Raw genomic sequence first — 20271 nt, 5'->3', positions numbered from 1 at the left:
ACAGGGTTACCCTATGTGGCCTAAACTGTGGCCTTACTCTTTCAGGGACCTCAACTCAAGCTAAACAGGGATCTGTGGCTTTGATGCAGAAATGAATTTCAAGGTGAGCCAGCATGAAGCAAAAATCAGAGACGAAACAGACAGACAACAACAACGACACCAGGGTCTCACCATGTGTTAGTCCTGGTTAGCCTGGAACTTGCTAGATAAAGCAAGCTGCCTTGAACCACAGACATAAATACCCATTCCTGTGTCTCCAGTGCACCAAGATTAAAGGTATTCACCAGGACACCCGGCCCATAGATGGAGATTTTATTAAAGATATTTTAGGGGCTGGGGAGATGGCTCAGTGGTTAAGAGCACTCTCTGCTTTTCCTGAGGTCCTGAGTTTGATTCCCAGCAACCATGTGGTGGCTCACAACCATCTGTAATGGGATTCCTGGCATGCAGGCAAATATGCAGATTGAACACTCATGTATAAAATAAAAAATAAATAAAAATCTTAAAAAAAGAAAAGAAAAAAGAAAAAGCACTGACTATTCTTCCAGAAGACCAGGGTTCAATTCCTACACTCACGTGAGAGTTCACAACTGTCTGTAACTCCAGTTTTAGGGGATCTGACAGTCTCATACAGATAAAACACCAATGCACATGAAATAAAAATAAGTAAATTAAAAAATATTTTTAACATAGCCGGGCAGCTATAGTGGCACCTTTCATGCCAGTCCTGGAAGGGAGAGGCAGGGAGATCTCTGTGACGCCAGCCGGGTCTGCATAATGAGTTCCAAGACAGCCAAAGCTACAAAGACAGACCATATCTCAAAAACAATAGCAACAACAATAAAAGAAAGAGGAAAGAGAACTGCTTAGAGTTTAAGACGGGCTTGGCATACAAAGCAAGATTGTCTCCAAGGACCAAACTAAACCAGACTAACCAACTAATAAAACTACTGGCAGAGAGCCCTTGTCTCTAATAAACAAACAAACAAACAAATAAAGAAGATAATTTAATATAGGCTTTAAGCATGAGGGATAGGAGAAAAAGCAGCATTTAGAAAGAAAGACACACGCAGGTGTGGATAGGAGCGTCTCCAGTGAAAGTCATGATCAATTAGCAATTGACATATATACCTTTTTAAAATTATTTTTACTTATGTATATGTGTGTGTCTGTGTCTGTGTGACTCTATATCTCATGCGTGCAGGCCCACGGAAGCCAGAAGAGGATGTCAGATCCCCTGGAGCTGTGAGACGCCCATTATGGGTGTTGGCAACCTAGTCCTCTGGAAGAACAGTACGTGCTCTTAAGTGCCCAGCCCTCTCTCCAGTTCCCACATATACAATATTGGTGGCTCTCGAAAGATTTCTAGGAAAGCCCTTTGTTTTTACTTTTCATAAGTGAGAGGGCAAATGGAATAGAAAGAGATGCCTTGCGTGGTTTTATAATCTGGTAACACAATGGGCTCTCTAGTGTCAAATGGGGTGGAAGTATATAGCCTTCTTGGTGAATGGCATTTCTGGTGAGATTCCTAGAAAACTGCAGGTTTGCTACTGGGAAGGGAGAGAAGCCTTGAACGGTTGTTATGTGCTGCAATGCACACCCCTGGGATGGCCAGAGGCTGCAGTGAGACGGGAGGGAAGGGTCCCTTTCCCTTTTCCCATCCGCAGACATTTCTACCTTTTTCTTCTGCCTCAGGTACATAGACAAGGAAACGCAGTCGGGACTCGGAAGACACCTATGCTTCAGGACACAGAAGAGACACCTATGCTTCATGCTCACTGTGGCTGTTTACATAATAGCTAGGGTGTGAAGACTACAAGTGAATGGATAAAGAAACCCAAGGCATGGTGGTGAACACCTGTTATCTCGGCACTAGGAGATGGTAGTAGAAGCAGGAAGAAAGCAGGGAGTTCAAGGCTGGGCTAGCCTTGGCTACACAGTGAATCCCAGTCTAGCCTGAGCTACATGAGACTCCACCTTAAAAAAAACAAACTAGCAAAAAGAGAGAGGAAGAAGAGGAAGAGGAGAAAGGAGAGGAGGAAGAGGAGGAAGAGTTAAAATACACACTGTGGAGTACTAATCAGATAAAAGTCCGTCAATTTCAACAACACGGATGGTGCTAGAGGACATCAGGGGAATAAAGGGAAATGAGTGATTTCACCCACACGTGGAATTTGAAAAAAGGTGGTGTCATAGAAGTTAGAGTAGACTAGTAGCTATTGCCAGGTGGTGGTGGCACATGATTCTAATCCCAGCTATAGGGAGGCAGAGGCAGAGTGTAAGGCTAGCCTGGTCTACACCAGGCCAGCCAGTGCTATATTGTGAGATACTGTCTTGAAAAACAGCACCAGAGCAGTACCTTTCAAAGGTGAACAAGAAGATGGGAGGCAGAGTCAGTAGGAACAGAGGGCTGGGATGTAGGTGCATGATGGAGGCAGTGGAATGCTTGCCTAGCACACACAAAGCCCCGAGGTCTATCTCTAGCAACGTATAAACTGTTAACTGGGGTGTGGTGGGGCTGCTATCCCAGCAGTCAGAAGGTGGAGGAGACAGGAGAATCAAGGTCAAGGTCGTTCATTCTTGACTATCTTTATAGTTTAAAGATAGCGCGAGCTACAAGAGACCCTGTCTCAAAAAAGTAAACAAACAAAAAGGGAGATATAGCTGGGCGGTTGTGGTGCACGCCTTTAATCCCAGCACTTGGGAGGCAGAGACAGGTGGATTTCTGAGTTGGAGGCCAGCCTGGTCTACAGAGTGAGTTCCAGGACAGCCAGGGCTATACCTGTCTCAGAAGAAAAAAAAAAAAAAGGAGATATGAGCACCCTAAAATACACACACACAGAGGGGGGTTGGTCTGTTGCTGTGTATTATAATGCTAAATGTGGACCCCAAGACTTGTTTGCCCTGAGACAAGAGAGTAATGCTATGTAACCTTGCCCCTAAGTTATTTCTGATTGGTAAATAAAGATGCCGGCAGCTAATAGCTGGGCAGAAGACACATAGGTGGGTGTGTGTGTCTACGTGTGTTCCTAGGCTTGGAGGTCAGAGAACAACCATGATGAGGAGAAGAAGGTGAAGGAAGAACAGAGAGGTGCCGTGGGTTAGGAGCCAAGAAAACGTGGCCCTGAGGGTTGCCCAATTGGAGTTAAGAGCAGCCCAGATGAATCATAGTAAGTAAGAACTCGGGGTTACTGATAGGAAAGTAGATTCTAACAGCATGGAGGGTAGGCGGCTGCCCAGCTACTGTGCTGATTAAGGCTTAGTAATAATAAAAGTTGTGTGTCTTTTATCTGGGAACTATATGGACAAAGGTGGAGTAGAAATCGCGGTTTGGGATTAAAACCTTCAACATCTTTTAGCTAAACACACGAAAAGATGCTTATTGTCAATAGTCATCAAGGAAGGAAAGAAAGAAACAAACAAAAAACCCCACAAAGTGGTATCACTATGCTCCCACAAGGACAGTTACCGTTTAAAACATTGACAGTGAGGCCGGGCGGTGGTGGCTCACGCCTTTAATCCCAACACTTGGGAGGCAGAGGCAGGTGGATTTCTGAGTTCGAGGCCAGCCTGGTCTACAGAGTGAGTACCAGGACAGCCAGGGCTACACAGAGAAACCCTGTCTCAAAAAACCAAAAAAAACCAAAACAAACAAACAAACAAACAAACCAAAACAAAACAAAACAAAAAAAAACATTGACAGTGACAAATGTTGACAAGGCGATTGGTGGAGAATTTGTCCCACCTCCCTTCTGGAGTGATGGAGAATTGGTCCCATATCCCCTCTGGAGTCTACTTCTCAACTTCTGAAATAGCTAAGGATGTTTGTGAACATTTCATTCTCCTGCCCCCACCTCCAGAAGGCTAGGATTATAAATGTGCACCATCACACTCAGTTTTATGCAGTTCTGGGAAGGGATCCCAGGGGTTTGTGCATACTAGGCAAGCGTTCTCCCAACTGAGCTACACCTCCAAGGCTGTTGTGATTTTATGAGTCAGGATTTCATTCAGTAGCCCAAGATGTAGGCTCTACTACAGGACCATACCCCCAGCCCCTCCCTGGGGGATTCTAGGCAGGGGCTCTACCACTGAGCCACACCCCAGCCCCTCCCTGAGGGAATCTAGGCAGGTGCTGTACCACTGTGCCACACCTTGATCCTTCATTGAAGGGTTTTAGAAAGCTGTACACCTAGCTTTCAAGGGGTGATTTTCAACTGAATTCTGGAACTTTTTTATGACCTGGAACTCTGGATATTCCTTTAATCCTCTGTCTCAGCTTTATTGTGACATCATGCTGGCAGGGTGAGGGCAGGCTCTTTCCTCATCAATGATTGGCAGAAGCAAAAGTCCAGGCTCCCTATTTAGTTTTTAGTGATGTTCTTGACTGGGGAAGAAGGTGACTTCTCATGTCCGCTGGATAGGGGTGGTGGGTGGGAATGCTGGCTCCCTGGAGAGGTTTCTATTGATAGTTCAGTAATTTCCTGGGCTATAAACCTGGTGGTTGGATGGGGTGAGAGCATCTTAATAATGCCTCCTGATTGGAGGAGACTTGCCGTTCATGCATGGGACAGTAGGAGAGCAGAGGACAAGACGCCATCTTGTTGGATGTGTTGGGATACCGTGTGCCATGTTGTGAGAGTAGAAGAAGCCCACATTCAGGGTAGGTCTTCCCTCCTCAGCAAAAGCTCCTAAAAATGTTCTTGTAGACACATCCATCACAGGACCATCTCCCAACTGACTCGAAAGCTAATCACACTGACAGAGAGGATTAGCTATTGTCGTTAGAATCGATTCGTGTCTGGGTCTTCTTTTTCTTCCTGACCGCTAGACTGAAAACAAGCTGTGTCTGGGGCTTTGGTCCTGTCCTATTGGGTCCCCCACCACCAGCTGTCTGCTTTTTCAGCTCTACATGAAGGGAAAAGAAAAATGAATTTCTATAATGACAGCACTCTGAGGGCTGAGTCAGAAAGATCTAGAGTTGGAGGCTAGACTGGGTTACAGTAGGTACTGTCCAAAAAAAAAAAGAAAAAAAAAAAGTCAAGTGTAGAAAGGGGGTTTCGAATGTAGCTCAGTTGGTAGAGTGCTTCTCGTCTAGGGTGCAGGAAACCCTTGGTTTCATCTCTAGGACCATGCAAATTGAACATGGTGGTAACTCCAGATGAGGAGGCAGGAGGATCAGGATTTCAAGGTTCTCCTTGGCTGCATAGTGAGTATGAAGCTTTGTCTCAAATACAAAGGAGGGGAGGAGCCACAAATAAGAAGAGAGAAAGAGAAGGTAGAGGGGGGAAAAGATTAAAAAAAAGATAAAGAGGGAAAGGGGAAAGGGGAAAAGAGGTGGGGGTGAATGAAGAAGAAAAGAAGGAGGAAGAAAGGGGAAGGAGAAGTGAGGAAAGGAGGAGGGGGAGGGAGGGAAGAAGGGGAGGAGAGGGAAGAGGAAGAAAAAGAGGGGTAAGCAAGGGAAGGAGGGGGAGGAAGAAAAGGGGGAGGGAGAAGAGGGGGAGAAGGAGAGGAGAAAAAGAGGAAGAAATGAGGGAAAGGAAGAGAAGAGGAGAGGAGAGGAGGGGGGAGGAGGGAGAGGAGGAAGAGGAGGAGGAAGAAATGAAACCCTGTTTGGATGTTTGGGTAGAGTTTGGGATGGGCAAGTGGACCAGAAGGAGGAAACAGCAGACGGAGGGTCTTGAGTGGTCTCTGCAGGGCCAGTTGAGCACCAGCCTGTAAGCCTCATCCCCAACGGAATGGAGATTAATCCACTCTGTTGATTTCTAAGTTTATTTAAACTCCAGGGGCCCTTATCATATCCTCATCCAAACAGCATGAAGTTAAACAAAGCAGGCTTCAAGGTCTGCGATGAGAAGTTGATTTAAGATAGGGCTCTATCTGTGGTTACTCAACCTTAAGTAAGTTTCCAGCTTATCACTGGCAAAGGCACACTCCATGCCAGGCCAGCGCCTCCGTTCCACCAGCTGGCTCTGAGCTAAGGTCTGAAGGGAAGGCTTGCTGCTGAAGCTCCCAAGCAGCTCTCTCTCTGGGTATTGAGGAATTGCTTCTGTCCCAATTCACCAGCACTGGTCCTACGGGCTTGGAGCCACAGTGACCATGGTGAGAAGGCAAAATCATTAAAAATGATTCAGGCCTGGGTTGAAACCCAGCAGGGGAGCCCCTGCTTAGAATCCCCCAGTGAGGGGCTAGGGGTGAGGCTCAGTGATAGAGCCCCTGCCTAGAATACCCCAGGGAGGGGCTGGGGGCGTGGCTCAGTGGTAGAGCCCCTGCCTAGAATCCCCCAGGGAGGGGCTGGGGGCGTGGCTCAGTGGTAGAGCTCCTGCCTAGAATCCCCCAGTGAGGGGCTGGGGGCGTGGCTCAGTGGTAGAGCGCCTGCCTAGAATCCCCCAGGGAGGGGCTGGGGGCGTGGCTCAGTGGTAGATCATTTGGTTAGTGATGTGTTTGAGTGTCGGCAGTGCGGGTCTGCAAGTATCACACCAGGCCCAGACAGTTCCACGTGCAAGAGGTTTAATTGAGGGGGGAGTAGAGAGGGTAGCGGCGCAGAAAGAGAGAGAGGGGAGAGAGAGAGAGAAATGGAGGAATTGTCTCATATATACGGGTTGTGATGTAGTAGTCACAGGTAAAGCTGGGAGTTGAACCCAATGGATTCTGGGAATATGGTGGCTGTTGCCCTGGCAACAGGTCTGTGGACCCGCCCATGTATCATCACAGGTTCTAGATGCTAACAGTTAGCCTGCCTGAGTCCCTAGTCCCACTCTCAGTACTGCAAAACAAACTCAAGGACACTTCAAAGCATAGTAAGGTCGAGTCCATTCATGGCCATCTGAGTTGGTAACAGACCATCGTGATGGTGTCTTGGATTCAACTTAGACACAAATCAGGTGAAGTGGTCATATCTCTGCATCTCTGCACTCAGGAGAAAGAAGCAGGAGGAGTGGTGAGTTCAAGGCCAGCCTGGGCTAGGCTCTAAGAGCCTCGCTCAAGAGAACAACAACAAAACTGGTGAGATTGGGCAGGGCTTAAGCACTTGCTGCTCAAAATGTCAGGCAGCTCACATGGTTTGTAACTCCAGCTCTGGGGAATTGTCCTCTGGACTCCAAGCGCACTTGTGCACAAATGGTGTGCATAAACCTATGCGGACACACAAACATGCACAATTAAAAGAAAAAAAGAAAAAGAAAAGGCCGGCTTTGGGGCACACACCTTCAATCCCAGCACATTAGCACTTAGAAAGCAGAGTAAGTTGGTTCTCTCTGTGAGTTCAAAGCCAGTCTGGTCTATATAGTGAGTTCTAGCCCAGCTAGGGCTACATAGTGAAGAGAAAGAAAAGAAAAACAAACTCACACGAATCTTAGAATCCGCCAGTGAGGATCCAAGCAATACCTAACCAAACCACATCACATATGCCATCCTATTTGTTTGGGGTGGGGGACAAGCAATATGTTAAAACTCCTGTGGATTGCTCACTTCTTGTCTGTCAGTGTGCTCTGACATTTACAAATCCATCCAAGCCCCCCCTCCCCCGTCTGCTGAGATATATTTTGCAATAGCTACTGATGTACCAGGCTTCCTATAGCAAAAGCATGCTGGGTGGGCCAGCAAGATGGTTCATTGGGTAAAGGTGATTGAAACTAAGCCTGGTGACCTGAGTTTGATTCTCTAAACTCATATGGCTGAAGCAGAGAAGCCACTCCTTCAAGCTGTCCTTCGATCAACCTTATGTGGCACTGTGTGTGTCCCCTAGCCTCTTTTTATCTTATCTTTTTATTATTATTTGACCAATATTTTTAGTTTCCTTTTGTTGCTGTTGTTATTCTGAGAAACACTCTATAGCCCTGCCTGCCCTCAAACTTACAAAGATCTGCCAGCCTCCTAAATGCTAGAATTAAATAAAGGCTTGCACCACCTTGCCCCAGGCTATTTGTTTGTTTGATTGATTTTTAAAGATCTCACTCTATTCAGGCTGGCTTCAAACCCAAAGCAACCCTCTTGCCTCAGCTTCCTACAATCTCAAGTGCTGGAGTTATAGATGTGAGTGACCATACCTGGGTACGTTTTTTAAATGTATTTATTTGTATGTGAGAGTGTGTGTGCATGCACATATATGCGCGTATACCCTGGTGTGTGTGGGGGTCAGAGGTCAGAGGACAGCTTTTAGGAGTCAATTCTCCCCATGCAGTGTGTGAGTTTCAGGGATGAAATTTAGGAACTCAGGTTTACAACCGAGCGCCCTCTCCCTCTTAGATACTGTGATAGATCCTGGCTCTGTTTACTTAGAGACAAGATTCGCTGTGCCGCTGAGCTTACCTCAAGCTTTTTATCTTTCTTTCTCAGTCTCCCGAAAAGTGAGAGATGCATGTATTTTTTTCTCCTTAGGCATATATCCGTTTGTAAGGTATGGAACTATTTAGCGCATTTAACCTTCTTTTTTTTTTTTTTTTTAACAAGTAGTCTGTAACACTGAATTAAATCTTTTATTTGAATTTATTTATTTACTTATTTATTTAGATTTGTTTATTCATTTTATGTATATAAGTACACACTGTAGCTGTACAGATAGTTGTGAGCTTTCATCTGGTTGTTGGGAATTGACTTTTTTTTTGAACCTCTGCTCGTTCTGGTCAACCCCACTTGCTCCCGTCAGCCCCACTTGCTCCAGCCCAAAGATTTATTTATTATTATAAATAAGTGCACTGTAGCTGTCTTCAGACGCACCAGAAAAGTGTGTCAGATCTCATTCCAGGTGGTTGTGAGCCACCATGTGGTTGCTGGGATTTGAACTCAGGACCTTTGGAAGAGCAGTTCATACTCTTACTGCTGAGCCATCTCACCAGCCCTTGAATTTATTTTTTAATTAAAAATTTTATTTTCTTAAATATTTAAAATTCATTTTTCTATTATTTTATGTATGTGATTGTCTTGCCTACATGTATGTTTGTACACCATTTTCATGCATTGTACCCATGGAGGTTGGAAGAGGATGCTGGATTGCCTGAAATTGAACAGAGGGTTCTAAGCCTGCCATGTGGATGTAGGGAATCCAGATCCTCTGGAAGAGCAGCCAGTGCTCTTATCTGGTGGGCCATCTCTCCAGGCCCTAAATTTTAATTAATTTATTAACTAATTAATATATTTGTTTTATATTATATTTATATTATATTATATTTATTTTATATGGTTTAAATTATATTATATACATGAATAATAATTAATTAATTATATGTAAATTCTCACTATATAACTCTGACTGGCCTCGGATTCACTAGGTAGCCCAGTTGGCCTCAAACTCAGAATTCCTCTCGCTCAACCCACTCACACTTAGCCAGAGAAATTTTTTACTGGCTCCTAGATTGAAAGCAGAGGAAAGATAAATGTCTGTGACTTGCTTTGGATAACTGAAGTTCCGGTTTCTGTGGCCTGCCAAAGGATGGCATTCTTGGATAAGATACATGAATAAAAACCAAGATAGACAGACAGACAGACAGATAAATAGCTAGGCTTAGTCACTTATATCTGTAATCTCAACAATGTGGACACTGAGGCAGGAGGATCAGGAGTTCAAGGACAGGTAGGGCTACACAGAGAAACCCTGTCTCAAAAAAAAAAAAAAAGGGGCAAGCTGAATATATACACTAGTAATCCCCACACTTGGAAAGGTGAGGCAGGAGGATTGCTATAAATTCAAGGCTAGGTTGGGTCATAGATTGAGTCTGGTGACAGATTGTGTTATCAGAGACCCTGTCTCAGAAGCAAGAGACAAGCATCCTGAAAAGAAATGGCAGTTCTCTCATCTTCCTCATCTGGGAGTATGCCACCAACCCCTCATTTCAGACCACTGTGCAGTTCACCACTTGGGGGGAGGAATGTTCGGAGGCCAAGAAGAATGTGAGCAGACAGGCCTGGCCAGCTGCCTCCTGCTCCATCCATCAGCCTTAGAATGCACTCTTTGTCTAGTTGTGACCTTGCACCTTGCTTCAGTCTCACCTCTGCAAGGATGCCTTCCTGGAGAAGCAAAGGTGGGGCTGGAAGGTGGCTCCATTGTGTGTGGTGCTCACCTCGCATGCACGAGGCCCTGAGTTTGATTCCTAGTACTGTAGTAAACTGGGCCGGGTGGTACGGTACCTGTTATTCCAGCACTCAGCTCATGGAAGCAGAGAGATTGACGTTCAAAGTTAGGACTGGAGAGATAGCTTAGAGGTTTAGAGTGTTACAGGGCTGAAGAGATGGCTCAGTGGTTAAGAGCACTGACTGCTCTTCCAGAGGTCCTGAGTTCAAATCCCAGCAACCACATGGTGGCTCACAACCATCTGTAATGAAATTGGATGCCCTCTTCTGGAGTGTCTGAAGATAGCTGCAGTGTACTTATATATAATAAGTAGGAAAATTTTTGGAGAAAAAAAGTATTTGTTACTATTCTGGGGGACCCAGGTTCGATTCCCAGCATCCACAAGATAGTTCACAACCATCTTTAACCCCAGTTTCAGGGGACCTAATAGGCATGTACTTGGTGCATATACATCCATGCAGGCAAAACCATTCATACCCATAAAGTAAAATATTAATAATAATAAAAAAATCTAAATGAAGCCTGGTATGGTGGTGCATGCCTTTAATCCAGCACTCAGGAGGCAGAGGCAGATATCTTGAGTTTGAAACCAGTCTGGTCTACAGAACACGTTCCAGGATAGCCAAGGCTACACAGAGAAACCCTGTCTCAAAGCAAACAAACCAAAGTCTCAATAAAGTTCAAGTTTACATAATGGGTTTGAAGTCAGCCAGGACCATGTGTGAGACTTTGTCTCAAGAAAAGAGTAAAAGCCAGGTGGTGGTGGTGCATGCCTTTAATACCAGCACTTGGGAGGCAGAGGCAGGTGGATCTCTGAGTTCAAGGTCTATAGAGTGAGTTCCAGGACAAACCAGGGCTATACAGAAAAACCCTGTATTGAAAAAAAGAAAAAAGAAACCAAAAAACCAAACCAAAACAAAAACAAAAAACAAAACAAAAGTAAAGATTGACTCTAGGCTCCTTGCATTCCAGACAAATGCTCTACCACTCACCTATATTCCTAATCCTTTAGCTTTTGTAATTTGGAGACAGGACTTGATTGAGTCTCCCAGGTAAGCCTTGAACTTTTGGTCTCCCTGGCTCCTCTTCCCTAGTAGCTGGTGATTATGGACATGAGCCATTACACCCATCCCTGTGTAATATTCTTTATCAAAAGCTAGTAAACTTTCTGAGGACTATGAACAGCTTCCAGAGACGAATAAACAAATAAGAGAAGACAAAGAGAGCCTTAATTTACAGCTGGGCGGGCTGATGCTCCAAGAAAATGTCCTGTGGTAGCATGGAGCAAGCTTGTAACCCCAGCAAGTGGGAGGCGGGGTCAGAAGGACAGCAAGGTCATCCTTGGTGAGACAGTGAGTTAGAGACTAGCCTGGGCAACTTTGAGGCCCTGTCTCGAACTAGCTATGTAGTTAAGGATGGCCTGAAACTTCTTTGTGTTGTTGTGTTTCAAGACAGGGTTTCTCTGGGTAGCCCTTGGCTGTCCTAGGGACAACCTAGTACTTGCGCTGTAGAGCAGCTTGCCTCAAACTCAGAGATCCACCTGCCTCTGCCTTCTGAGTACTGGGATTAAAGGCGTGTGCCACCAGCACCACTGCTAGCATTTCCTCTAGGCTCCGCCCAACAGTTACCTAGCAATGGCCAGGTAAGAGTCAGGCATGTAAGGCCTATTTGGGCCTCTCCCTCTCTATCTTTTTCCTCCTTCTCTATCTCTTTTCTCTCTCTCCTTATGTTCCCAGCCGGCCTCTTCCCTTCTTTCTCTCTCCTCTCTCTTTCTGTCCTTCTCTGTCTCCTTTCTTTCTCTGCCTCTGCTCTCTTTTCCCAGATCTCCCTTTTCCAGGTCCCAAATAAACTTCCTTTTATACTAGACCTGTCCTATGGCTGATACCTCAAGGGAATGCCTCAGCATGGGCCCTCGAAGGCTCCCCTCCCGTCATATCATACTGAGTTTTATTAAAACACATCAACCATCACCGCTGCTGGGATGACAGGTGTGCACCACCACAGTCAGCACTGTTGGGAATCAGACCCAGGGCTTCATGGATGCAGGCAAACCCTCTACCTACACATCCTTAGCCCCCTTAATTTTTTACTATTACATTTTGGTTTGGTTTGGTTTGTTTTCGAAGCAGAGCCTCTCTGAGTAGCCCAGGCTGGCCTGGAACACTCTATGTAGCCCAGGCTGGCCTGGAACACTTTATGTAGACCACACTGGCTTAGGTTCACAGAGATCCACCTGCCTCTGCCTCCCCAGTGCTGGGATCAAAGGTGTATGACATCATGCCTGACTGATTCTTAATCTTTTAAATTATTACTATTTATTTATTTATTTTTGGTTTTTCTTTTTTTCTTTTTCTTTTTCTTTTCTTTTTTTTTTTTCTTTTTGGTTTTTCGAGACAGGGTTTCTCTGTATAGCCCTGGCTATCCTGGAACTCACTCTGTAGACCAGGTTGGCCTCAAACTCAAAAATCTGCCTGCCTCTGCCTCCTAACTGCTGGGATTAAAGGCGTGCACCACCACTGCCTGGCAATTATTACTTTTTAATTTGAAATTTAAAAAATAGTTGGGAACAGTACTGGGATGAAGCTGATAGAGATCTTGCCTAGCAGGTGAGAAGCTCTGGATTCGGGGTTCAAAACCCCAGCATTAAAAGGCTGGACAGTGGTAATTTAGTTCTTTAATCCCAGCAGAGATAGGCCATTCTCTAAGTTTGAGGCCAGCCTGGTCTACAGAGCAAGTTCCAGGATGGCCAGAGCTACACAGAGAAATCCCTGCTCTGAAAAACCCAAACCAAACCAACAACAAAACTCAAACCATCAGCAAAGGGAAAAGCCAGAGAGCCTATCCATGGGCACCATGGGACATTTCACCCTCTGGCTTCTCACGGGTGTCACAGAGACCCTCTTAGGGTTTTTGGTGAAGGCCTGCTTGGCTCTAGATCAGTTGATATTTCTCTCCCTCTCTGCTGCCCCAGGGCTCCTTCTAACATCCTGGACACCTTAGGGCCATTTGAGAAGTAAAACGGGTTGGGGCAGACAGGCTTGAGTGAGTGAGTGGGCCTTGTGTGGAAGCCTGTCTTTGTAGGTTTCCTGGTGTCTGCCCTTTGCAGCAGGGTCACCAGCGCCTAGACCTCCCAGGGACTGCACCTCCTGCGTATTTCCTGTCCCCTGCGTGTGCCTTTTGTATACTGAACCTCCTGCATGCTGCCTGTCTCTTTTGTGTGCTTCTGATACTGTATGTGTCTACTGTATATTGCCTTCCTCCTGCCTGCGTCTACTGCATACCCAGTCTAAGGGCAGATGGGCTTTAGTTTGTTCTTGCGTGACAGGGAGTTGTATTCTAACCCAGAAAGTCCGTAGTTCTAGGTGTGACCTGTCTCTCCCTTGGGGGGAGGGGGTACTGGGAAGGTGTGAGGTGAGAGCGGCCAGGCCAGGGTGGAATCGTTTTCTCTCAGTTGGCCCTGGTTGGTTGCTCGCTGCTCTGGGGTAATTCCCAGGCTCTTAGGTGTCACAGATCAGGTGAGGGAGGGGTGAGTCACATCTGTCTCCCCCTCCCCCTCGGGAGAAACTTCTCTCTCCCCAGGGCTAGGTTTCACCAAGTCGTAAACACGCCCTGCCCAAGATCGCTTTCTTTCGGTCTCGGTCTTACCTAGATCCAGTGTAACCTAGCCTGGGGGTTGCCTGATTGCCTGGCCAAGGGAGCTTCCTGGTCTCAGACTCGGTATCTCCCCGAATTCCTTGGCCCACTCTAACACCCTTCTTTCGTCACCTTAGGTCCCCTCTGCCCCTAGCGAAAACGGAGTCCCCTTCGCTGCCTGAGCTTTCATTCTCCCTGGGGAGTTTCGGGAAGATGGCTGCGGGTGAAAGAAGCAGGGACTTGGTGAAAGAGCCTAGTGTGAGGCCAGGGTTTTCTCTCTTTCTTAAAAGTAGATTAATTTGGTTAGTTTATGTGTGTACTGACTGTATATATGTGATGTGCACAGCGTGCGTGCCTGGTGCTGGCAGAGATCAGAAAGTGGACTTTAGATCCCGAGAAATTGGATCTGAAGAGCCTTGTGGGTGCTGGTGTTTCTCAGAGTTAGGGGCCCGGTTTGAATTCTTCCTAGGTGAGCATGTGGGCGGGGCCACCTAGTCCAAAGTATCCGTGTGGGCGGAGTTTCCCTGTATATAAGTAAGCCAAGTGGGCGGAGTTATCAAATCCATCAGGAGAATGTTGGCAAGGCCATCTAGTAGATGAGTCAAAGGTGAGAGTGTGGGCGGAGCTTCAGGTCCTGAAGTGAATCTATAGGTGGGACTCGAGCCTGTGGAAAGGGTCTTTTAAGGGGTGGAGGTGCTGGGACGATATGTAATTTTGCAACCATTCTAGTGGCCCAAACAGCTCCTCCCTCTTTCTTTTCCATTACTAAGGCGCACACTCGTCCTCAGGCGACATCAGGACCGACCTAGAAGGACTCTTAAACTGGATCCTCAGGGTGGCAGTATTTCCACAAGACCAAGCAGAGATTGTATCGTGTGCCCGAGAGCAGTGGGATGCCTCAGTGTGACTTAGACCGAGTTCAGTTCCCAGAAATCACAAGGTGTAAGAAAAAAACTGCAGTGGGTTGTATTCTGACCTCTACATGCATGCCATGGCAACACACACACACACACACACACACACACACACATGCAAGCGGGCCAAGCTGCAGGAATGCTCATGCTCACCTCCACTAAGGGGTGCTCTTGCGCCTGGGGGGGTGCTATTTGCCATTCAGTTTCCTGGGACCTCGTATTCCTGCCCCAGAGTAGCCTTCTCAGACTATGTCACAGTCTCCACTGCACTTGCTACTCCCTCCGCAGACACATTAAGGTGCACTGGACCTCGCCTAGTCAGCCTGCCGGTCAGCGCGGACCCGGAGGAGAACAGACTCAAATCTCAACTATTATTTTTTGCAAACGTAGAAAGAAACCCACCTGAAGTTCTCCACATACGCAACCAATTTGTAGGTGCCCAACAACCTGTTCTAAGGTCCCGTGCCTCTCCTTCCAGGTTGTACGAGATTTTCAAAATTTCTACCAAACCTAGTTGAACACTTTGGATGCAGATCCCACTAGCAAACAGGAGAGGGCGACTCTAGCAAGAGCTATTGCAGGCCCAGGGCTAATCTAGCCGTGGAGCAAAAGACAGATTCCTGCAGGACAGGGAGTTGAGGCTGATGTGAGCTGAGTGGCCTGGGATAGGAGGTAGTCATGTTCCCACTGGAGTTTTTTGTTTGTTTTGTTTTGTTTTAAGATTTTATATTTGCCTGGAATAGTGGCGCACACCTTTAAGCCCCCACTACCCCACCCCCTCTTGGTCTCTATGAGTTTTAGTCCAGCTTGGTCTACATAATGAGTTCCAGATCAGCCAGGGCTACATAGTGAGATGCTGTTTCAAAATTTTTTATTTATTTGTTTGGTAGTACTGGTGGTTAAAAGCAAGGGCATTGCTGGGTGGTGGTGGCACACACCTTTAATCCCAGCACTTGGGAGGCAGAGGCATGTGGATTTCTGAGTTCGAGGCCAGCCTGGTCTACAGAGTGAGTTCCAGAACAGCTAGAGCTATACAGAGAAACACTGCCTTGAAAAACAAACAAACAAACAAACAAAAAAGCTGAGGCATATCCCAATACCTGTCCCCTCCCCCCCATTTCCCCCCCCCACTTCCCCCCTCCCACTTTTGAGACATAGTCTCTCTTGGCTTGAGACATAGTGTTGTCTTGGCTGTCTGGGAACTCACTCTGTAGTCCAGGCTGGCCCCGAACTCAGAGATCCACCTGCCTCTGCCTCCTGAGTGTGGGGATAAAAGGCATTCCCCACCACTGCCCATCCCTATTTTTATTTTTATTTTTATTTTTTTTAAAGATTTATTTATTATTATATGTAGGTACACTGTAGCTGTCTTCAGACACACCAGAAGAGGGCATCAGATCTCATTACGGATGGTTTTGAGCCACCACGTGGTTGCTGGAAATTGAACTCGGGACCTTCGGAAGAGCAGTCAGTGCTCTTAACTGCTGAGCCACCTCTCCAGCCCATCCATCCCTATTTTTAAAAGACATGACCTAAATTTAAATTTACTTTTGTTGTACTTTCAATTTTACCAGTATGGATGTTTTACTCGCATTTATGTCTTGCACCAGGTGGTGTGTGCCTAGGGCCCTTGGAGGACAGAAGAGGGCATTAGATCCCTTGGAACTGGAGTTACAGACAGTTATGAGCCTCCATGTGGGTGCTGGCACTTGGAGCCAAGTTTTCTGAAAGAGGATCTGGTGCTCTTAACCACTAACCCATTTCTATAGCCCCCTTTCTCTATCATCTGTCTGTTCATCCATCCATCCACCCATCCATCCATCCATCTATAAGACAAGGTCTTATTACATAACTCTGGCTGTCTTGGAACTCACTACAGAGACCAGGCTGGTCTCTTAATTCACAGAGCTCTGTCTGCTTCTGCCTCCCGATTGCTGGGACTAAAGGTATGTGCCACCACTGCCTGGCTCAATTTTTAAAATGTACATATATTTGTGTGTCTGAGTGTGGGTGCAGGACCTACAGAGACAAGACAAGAGCACTGGATGCCTTAAAGCTCAAGTTGCAGGTGGTTGTGAGCTGTATGACAGGGGTGCTGGAAACAGATTCAGGTCCCCTGCAAGAGCATTGTGTGGTCTTAACTGCTGAGCCATGTCTTTGGTCCCCTGAGCTCTTTCCTTGGGGCCTTGTATTTCTACTTTATTAGAAATTACCTAACCCAGCAACACTATCTTCCACAGGCATTGTATGGTACCCAGACATGCACACAGGTAAAACACTCACTCATAAAAATAAAAAATATTCATTAAAAAAGACCAGCCTGGTCTACAGAGTGAGTTCCAGGACAACCAGGGCTACTCAGAGAAACCCTGTCTCAAAAAACCAAAAAAGAAAAAAAAAAAAAAAAAAAAAAAAAAAAAGAAAAAAAAAAAGAGAATGTAACTGCTCTTCCAAAGGTTCTGAGTTCAAGTCCCAGCACCACATGGTGGCTCACAACCATCTGTAATGGGATCCAATGCCCTCTTCTGGTGTGTCTGAAGACAGAGACAGTGTACTCACATACATAAAATAAATCTTAAAAATAAAATGCTCGGGCCAGGTGTGGTGGCGCATGCCTTTAATCTCAGCACTTGGGAGGCAGAGGCAATCGGATTTCTGAGTTCAAGGCCAGCCTGGTCTACAGAGTGAGTTCCAGGACAGCCAGGACTATACAGAGAAACCCTGCCTGGAAAAAAACAAAAACAAAAAAAACCCAAAAAAACACAAAAAAAACAATAACAGCAACAAAAAAATGGATTTCTGAGTTCGAGGCCAGCCTAGTCTACAGAGTGAGTTCCAGGACAACCAGAGCTATACAGAGAAACCCTGTCTTGAAAATGCCAAAACAAAAAACAAATAAAATAAAATAAAATAAAATAATGTTCGGCTGGTGAAATGGTTCAGTGGGTAAGAGCACTGACTGCTCTTCCAAAGATCCTGAGTTCGGATCCCAGCAACTACATGATGGCTCACAACCACCCATAATGAGATCTGATGCCCTCTTCTGGTGTGCCTGAAACAGCTACAGTGTACTTATGTATAATAGATAAATCTTTGGGTCAGAGCAAGCAGGGACTGAGCAAGCAGAGTTGACCAGAGTGAGTAGGGTCTACCAGAGCAAGCAGGGTTGACAGGAGGGAAGCAAAGGTCCTAAAATGTCAATTCCTAACAACCAGATGAAGGCTTACAACTATCTGTACAGCTACAGTGTGTACTTATATACATAAAATAAAATAAATAAATCTTGCCGGGTGGTGGTGGTGCACGCCTTTAATCCCAGCACTTTGGAGGCAGAGGCAGGAGGATTTCTGAGTTCCAGGACAGCCTGGTTTACAGAGTAAGTTCTAGGACAGCCAGAGATACAGAGAAACCTTGTCTCAAAAAACCAAAAAAAAAAAAAAAAAAAAAAAAAAGAAAAAAAAAAGCTCTAAGCATTGAAATTGGGCATGTTTAACAGGGTGTATGATAGCAAAACAAAATTAAATCTGGGGCTTACAAATATCCATCAGAAATCCAGGGAAGTCCCTTTGGGGCAGTCAACTGAAGTTCCTGATAGCTTAGAGGCCTGACCAGAGAGCAATATTTCCCTGAGTAGGCGGGAAGGGGGCGGGCGGGGAGAGAAGAGCACTTCCAAGTAAAAAGAAATTATCAGCCCATAGCAGTGATGTCATCAAAGCAGAAGCTCACAGCATCCGCAGAAACTGACCGGGAGGCTTGAGGCAGTAAACTGGAGTTCCCCACTGAGATTTTCTCTTTCACCCTGGTACTGAGCTTGAGGTTTATCTCTTCCTCTGTAGGCATTTTTTACACGGTGGAATAACCATTGGTAACAATGTTGTTTCCTTTCTAGCCATTGTTAAAGATACTGGGTTTTAACTTTTGGGAATGTTTTGCTATTGTTCCCTCTCCCTAAAAGGGCAGCGACAAACAGTGACAAGCCACAGACAGAAGATTCTTGGAGACCACTTGACATAAACATGTTTGAGTCTAAAGTGAGGGGCTACCGGTGGTAGCACACACCTATAATCCCAGCACTCAGGAGGCAGAGGCAGGCAGATCTCTGAGTTTGAGGGCAGCCTGGTCTACAGAGTGAGTTCCAGGACAGCCAGGGCTACACAGAGAAACCCTGTCTGGTCTTGAGCTTGCCTTGTAGACCAAGTTGACCTTGACCTTGGGATTTGCTTGCCTCTGCCTCTAGAGTGCTAGGTTTAAAGGTATGAGCCACTGTGTCCAGCTCAGAGACAGCTTCTAAGAGAGCTCAAATAACACATGACAACTTTGCAGTATAAAGTACTCACAGTACTGGGGTATAGTTCAGTAGTAGAACATTTTCCTTCTGTACTAAAGGTCCTAAATTTAATCCCTAGCATTGCAAAACAAACAAGAAAAAAAAATCAAATGAGCTGGAGCATGGTGGTCAAGCCAACAATCCCAGCATTGGGAGGAAGAGTGACAACAGAAACGATGGGAGTGAGGGATTTTTCTACTAGGAAGGGGCGAAGCAAGAGGAGGCTGTTGTCACCTGGGAATGGAGGGTATCAAAAAACAGAGTTTGGCAAAAGCTAGGCAGGTGCTCTAACAGGAGCTGAGCCCCTGCCCCTCATGGGGGGGGGGATTCTAGGCAGGGGGTCTCCCACTGAGCCACGCCCCCAGCTCCTCACTGGGGGATTCCAGGCAGGGGCTCTACCACTGAGCCACGCCCCCAGCCCCTAACAGGGGGATTCTAGGCAGGGGCTCTACCACTGAGCTACGCCCCCAGCCCCTCCCTGGGGGATTCTAGGCAGATGCTCTACCACTGAGCCACGCCCCCAGCCCCTAACAGGGGGATTCTAGGCAGGCAGTATAGCCCTGAGCTACATTCCTTGGTCGCTTTACATCTTGGGGCAGGTCTAAGTTGTACAGGTTGGCATCCAAAGCTCTCTGTTGTCCTTGGTAGCTGAGATTTGTTGATCCTAGTGCCTCAGTCTACAAGGTAGGTAGAATGCCATGTGTGCATTATCAGATCCAGTTATGAAGCACAGGAAATAAACACAGGCTTCCACCCTCCTGGCACATTAAGCGCTGGCAGGAGAAGACAGCTGACTAATAAGTGAATTAGGGAGTGGTTTGAAACTGATGATACGTTCCCATTGATGGCCTGTGGCTCCTGTCCCGGGCCATGCTTGCCTGTCCTTGTTTTGTTTTGTTTTGTTATCAAGACAGAGTTTTCCTGTGTAGCCTAGCTGTCCTAGAACTTGTCCTGTAGACCAGGCTGATCCCAAATCAGATCCACCCGCCTCTACTTCCCAAGCACTGGGATCAAAGGCGTACGCCACCAAGCCCGAATAGGCTTTACTTTTATTTATGTGCCTCTGGGTATGCCATGGGTCCTTGGGGACCAGAAGAGGGCCTTGGATCCGGTGGAGCTGGAGTTCTAACCTGGTTGTAAGCTGTGATGTGGGAGCTGGGAACCGAATAAAGATGCCCTGGAAAATCATCAAGTGCTCTTAGCCTCTGACCCATCTGTCTCCACAGCCCTTCCAGATTTCTTTTTGGTGGTTGCAAAGCTGCTGACCTTGAGTACCCCCCCCCAACCCCCCACCCCCGTGGATCACTCTGGAGGTTTCTATGGCAACCAGG

The 20271-nt window shown here is 46.4% G+C and overlaps 1 protein-coding gene and 1 long non-coding RNA gene across 8 annotated transcripts in view; both read left to right on the top strand.

Annotated features, from left to right (window-relative positions):
- Positions 1-2162, top strand: part of LOC116068517 (putative protein TPRXL) — a 24532-nt gene extending 22370 nt beyond the window's left edge. For 5 of the 7 annotated variants that reach the window (XM_031338175.1, XM_031338176.1, XM_031338174.1 and 2 more), the window contains 2 exons: positions 1205-1293; positions 1696-2162. The gene's annotated coding sequence lies outside the window, so the exon portion shown is untranslated. Of the gene's footprint in view, positions 1-45; positions 277-1204; positions 1294-1695 lie in introns of all 7 variants that reach the window. The other 2 variants (XM_031338172.1, XM_031338171.1) reach the window with 2 other exon arrangements.
- A 4458-nt stretch (positions 2163-6620) lies between these two features.
- The window catches only part of LOC116070945, an 18500-nt gene continuing 4849 nt past the window's right edge, over positions 6621-20271 (top strand). The window contains exon 1 of the long non-coding RNA XR_004110643.1: positions 6621-6881. This is a non-coding gene — a long non-coding RNA (uncharacterized LOC116070945). The remainder of the gene's footprint in view (positions 6882-20271) is intronic.

Source organism: Mastomys coucha, unplaced genomic scaffold (assembly GCF_008632895.1).
Source record: "Mastomys coucha isolate ucsf_1 unplaced genomic scaffold, UCSF_Mcou_1 pScaffold22, whole genome shotgun sequence".
In the NCBI taxonomy this organism is placed as follows: Eukaryota; Metazoa; Chordata; class Mammalia; order Rodentia; family Muridae; genus Mastomys; species Mastomys coucha.
The sequence above is the reverse complement of the archived record's forward strand: the minus strand, read 5'-3'. Positions and strand labels throughout refer to the sequence as shown.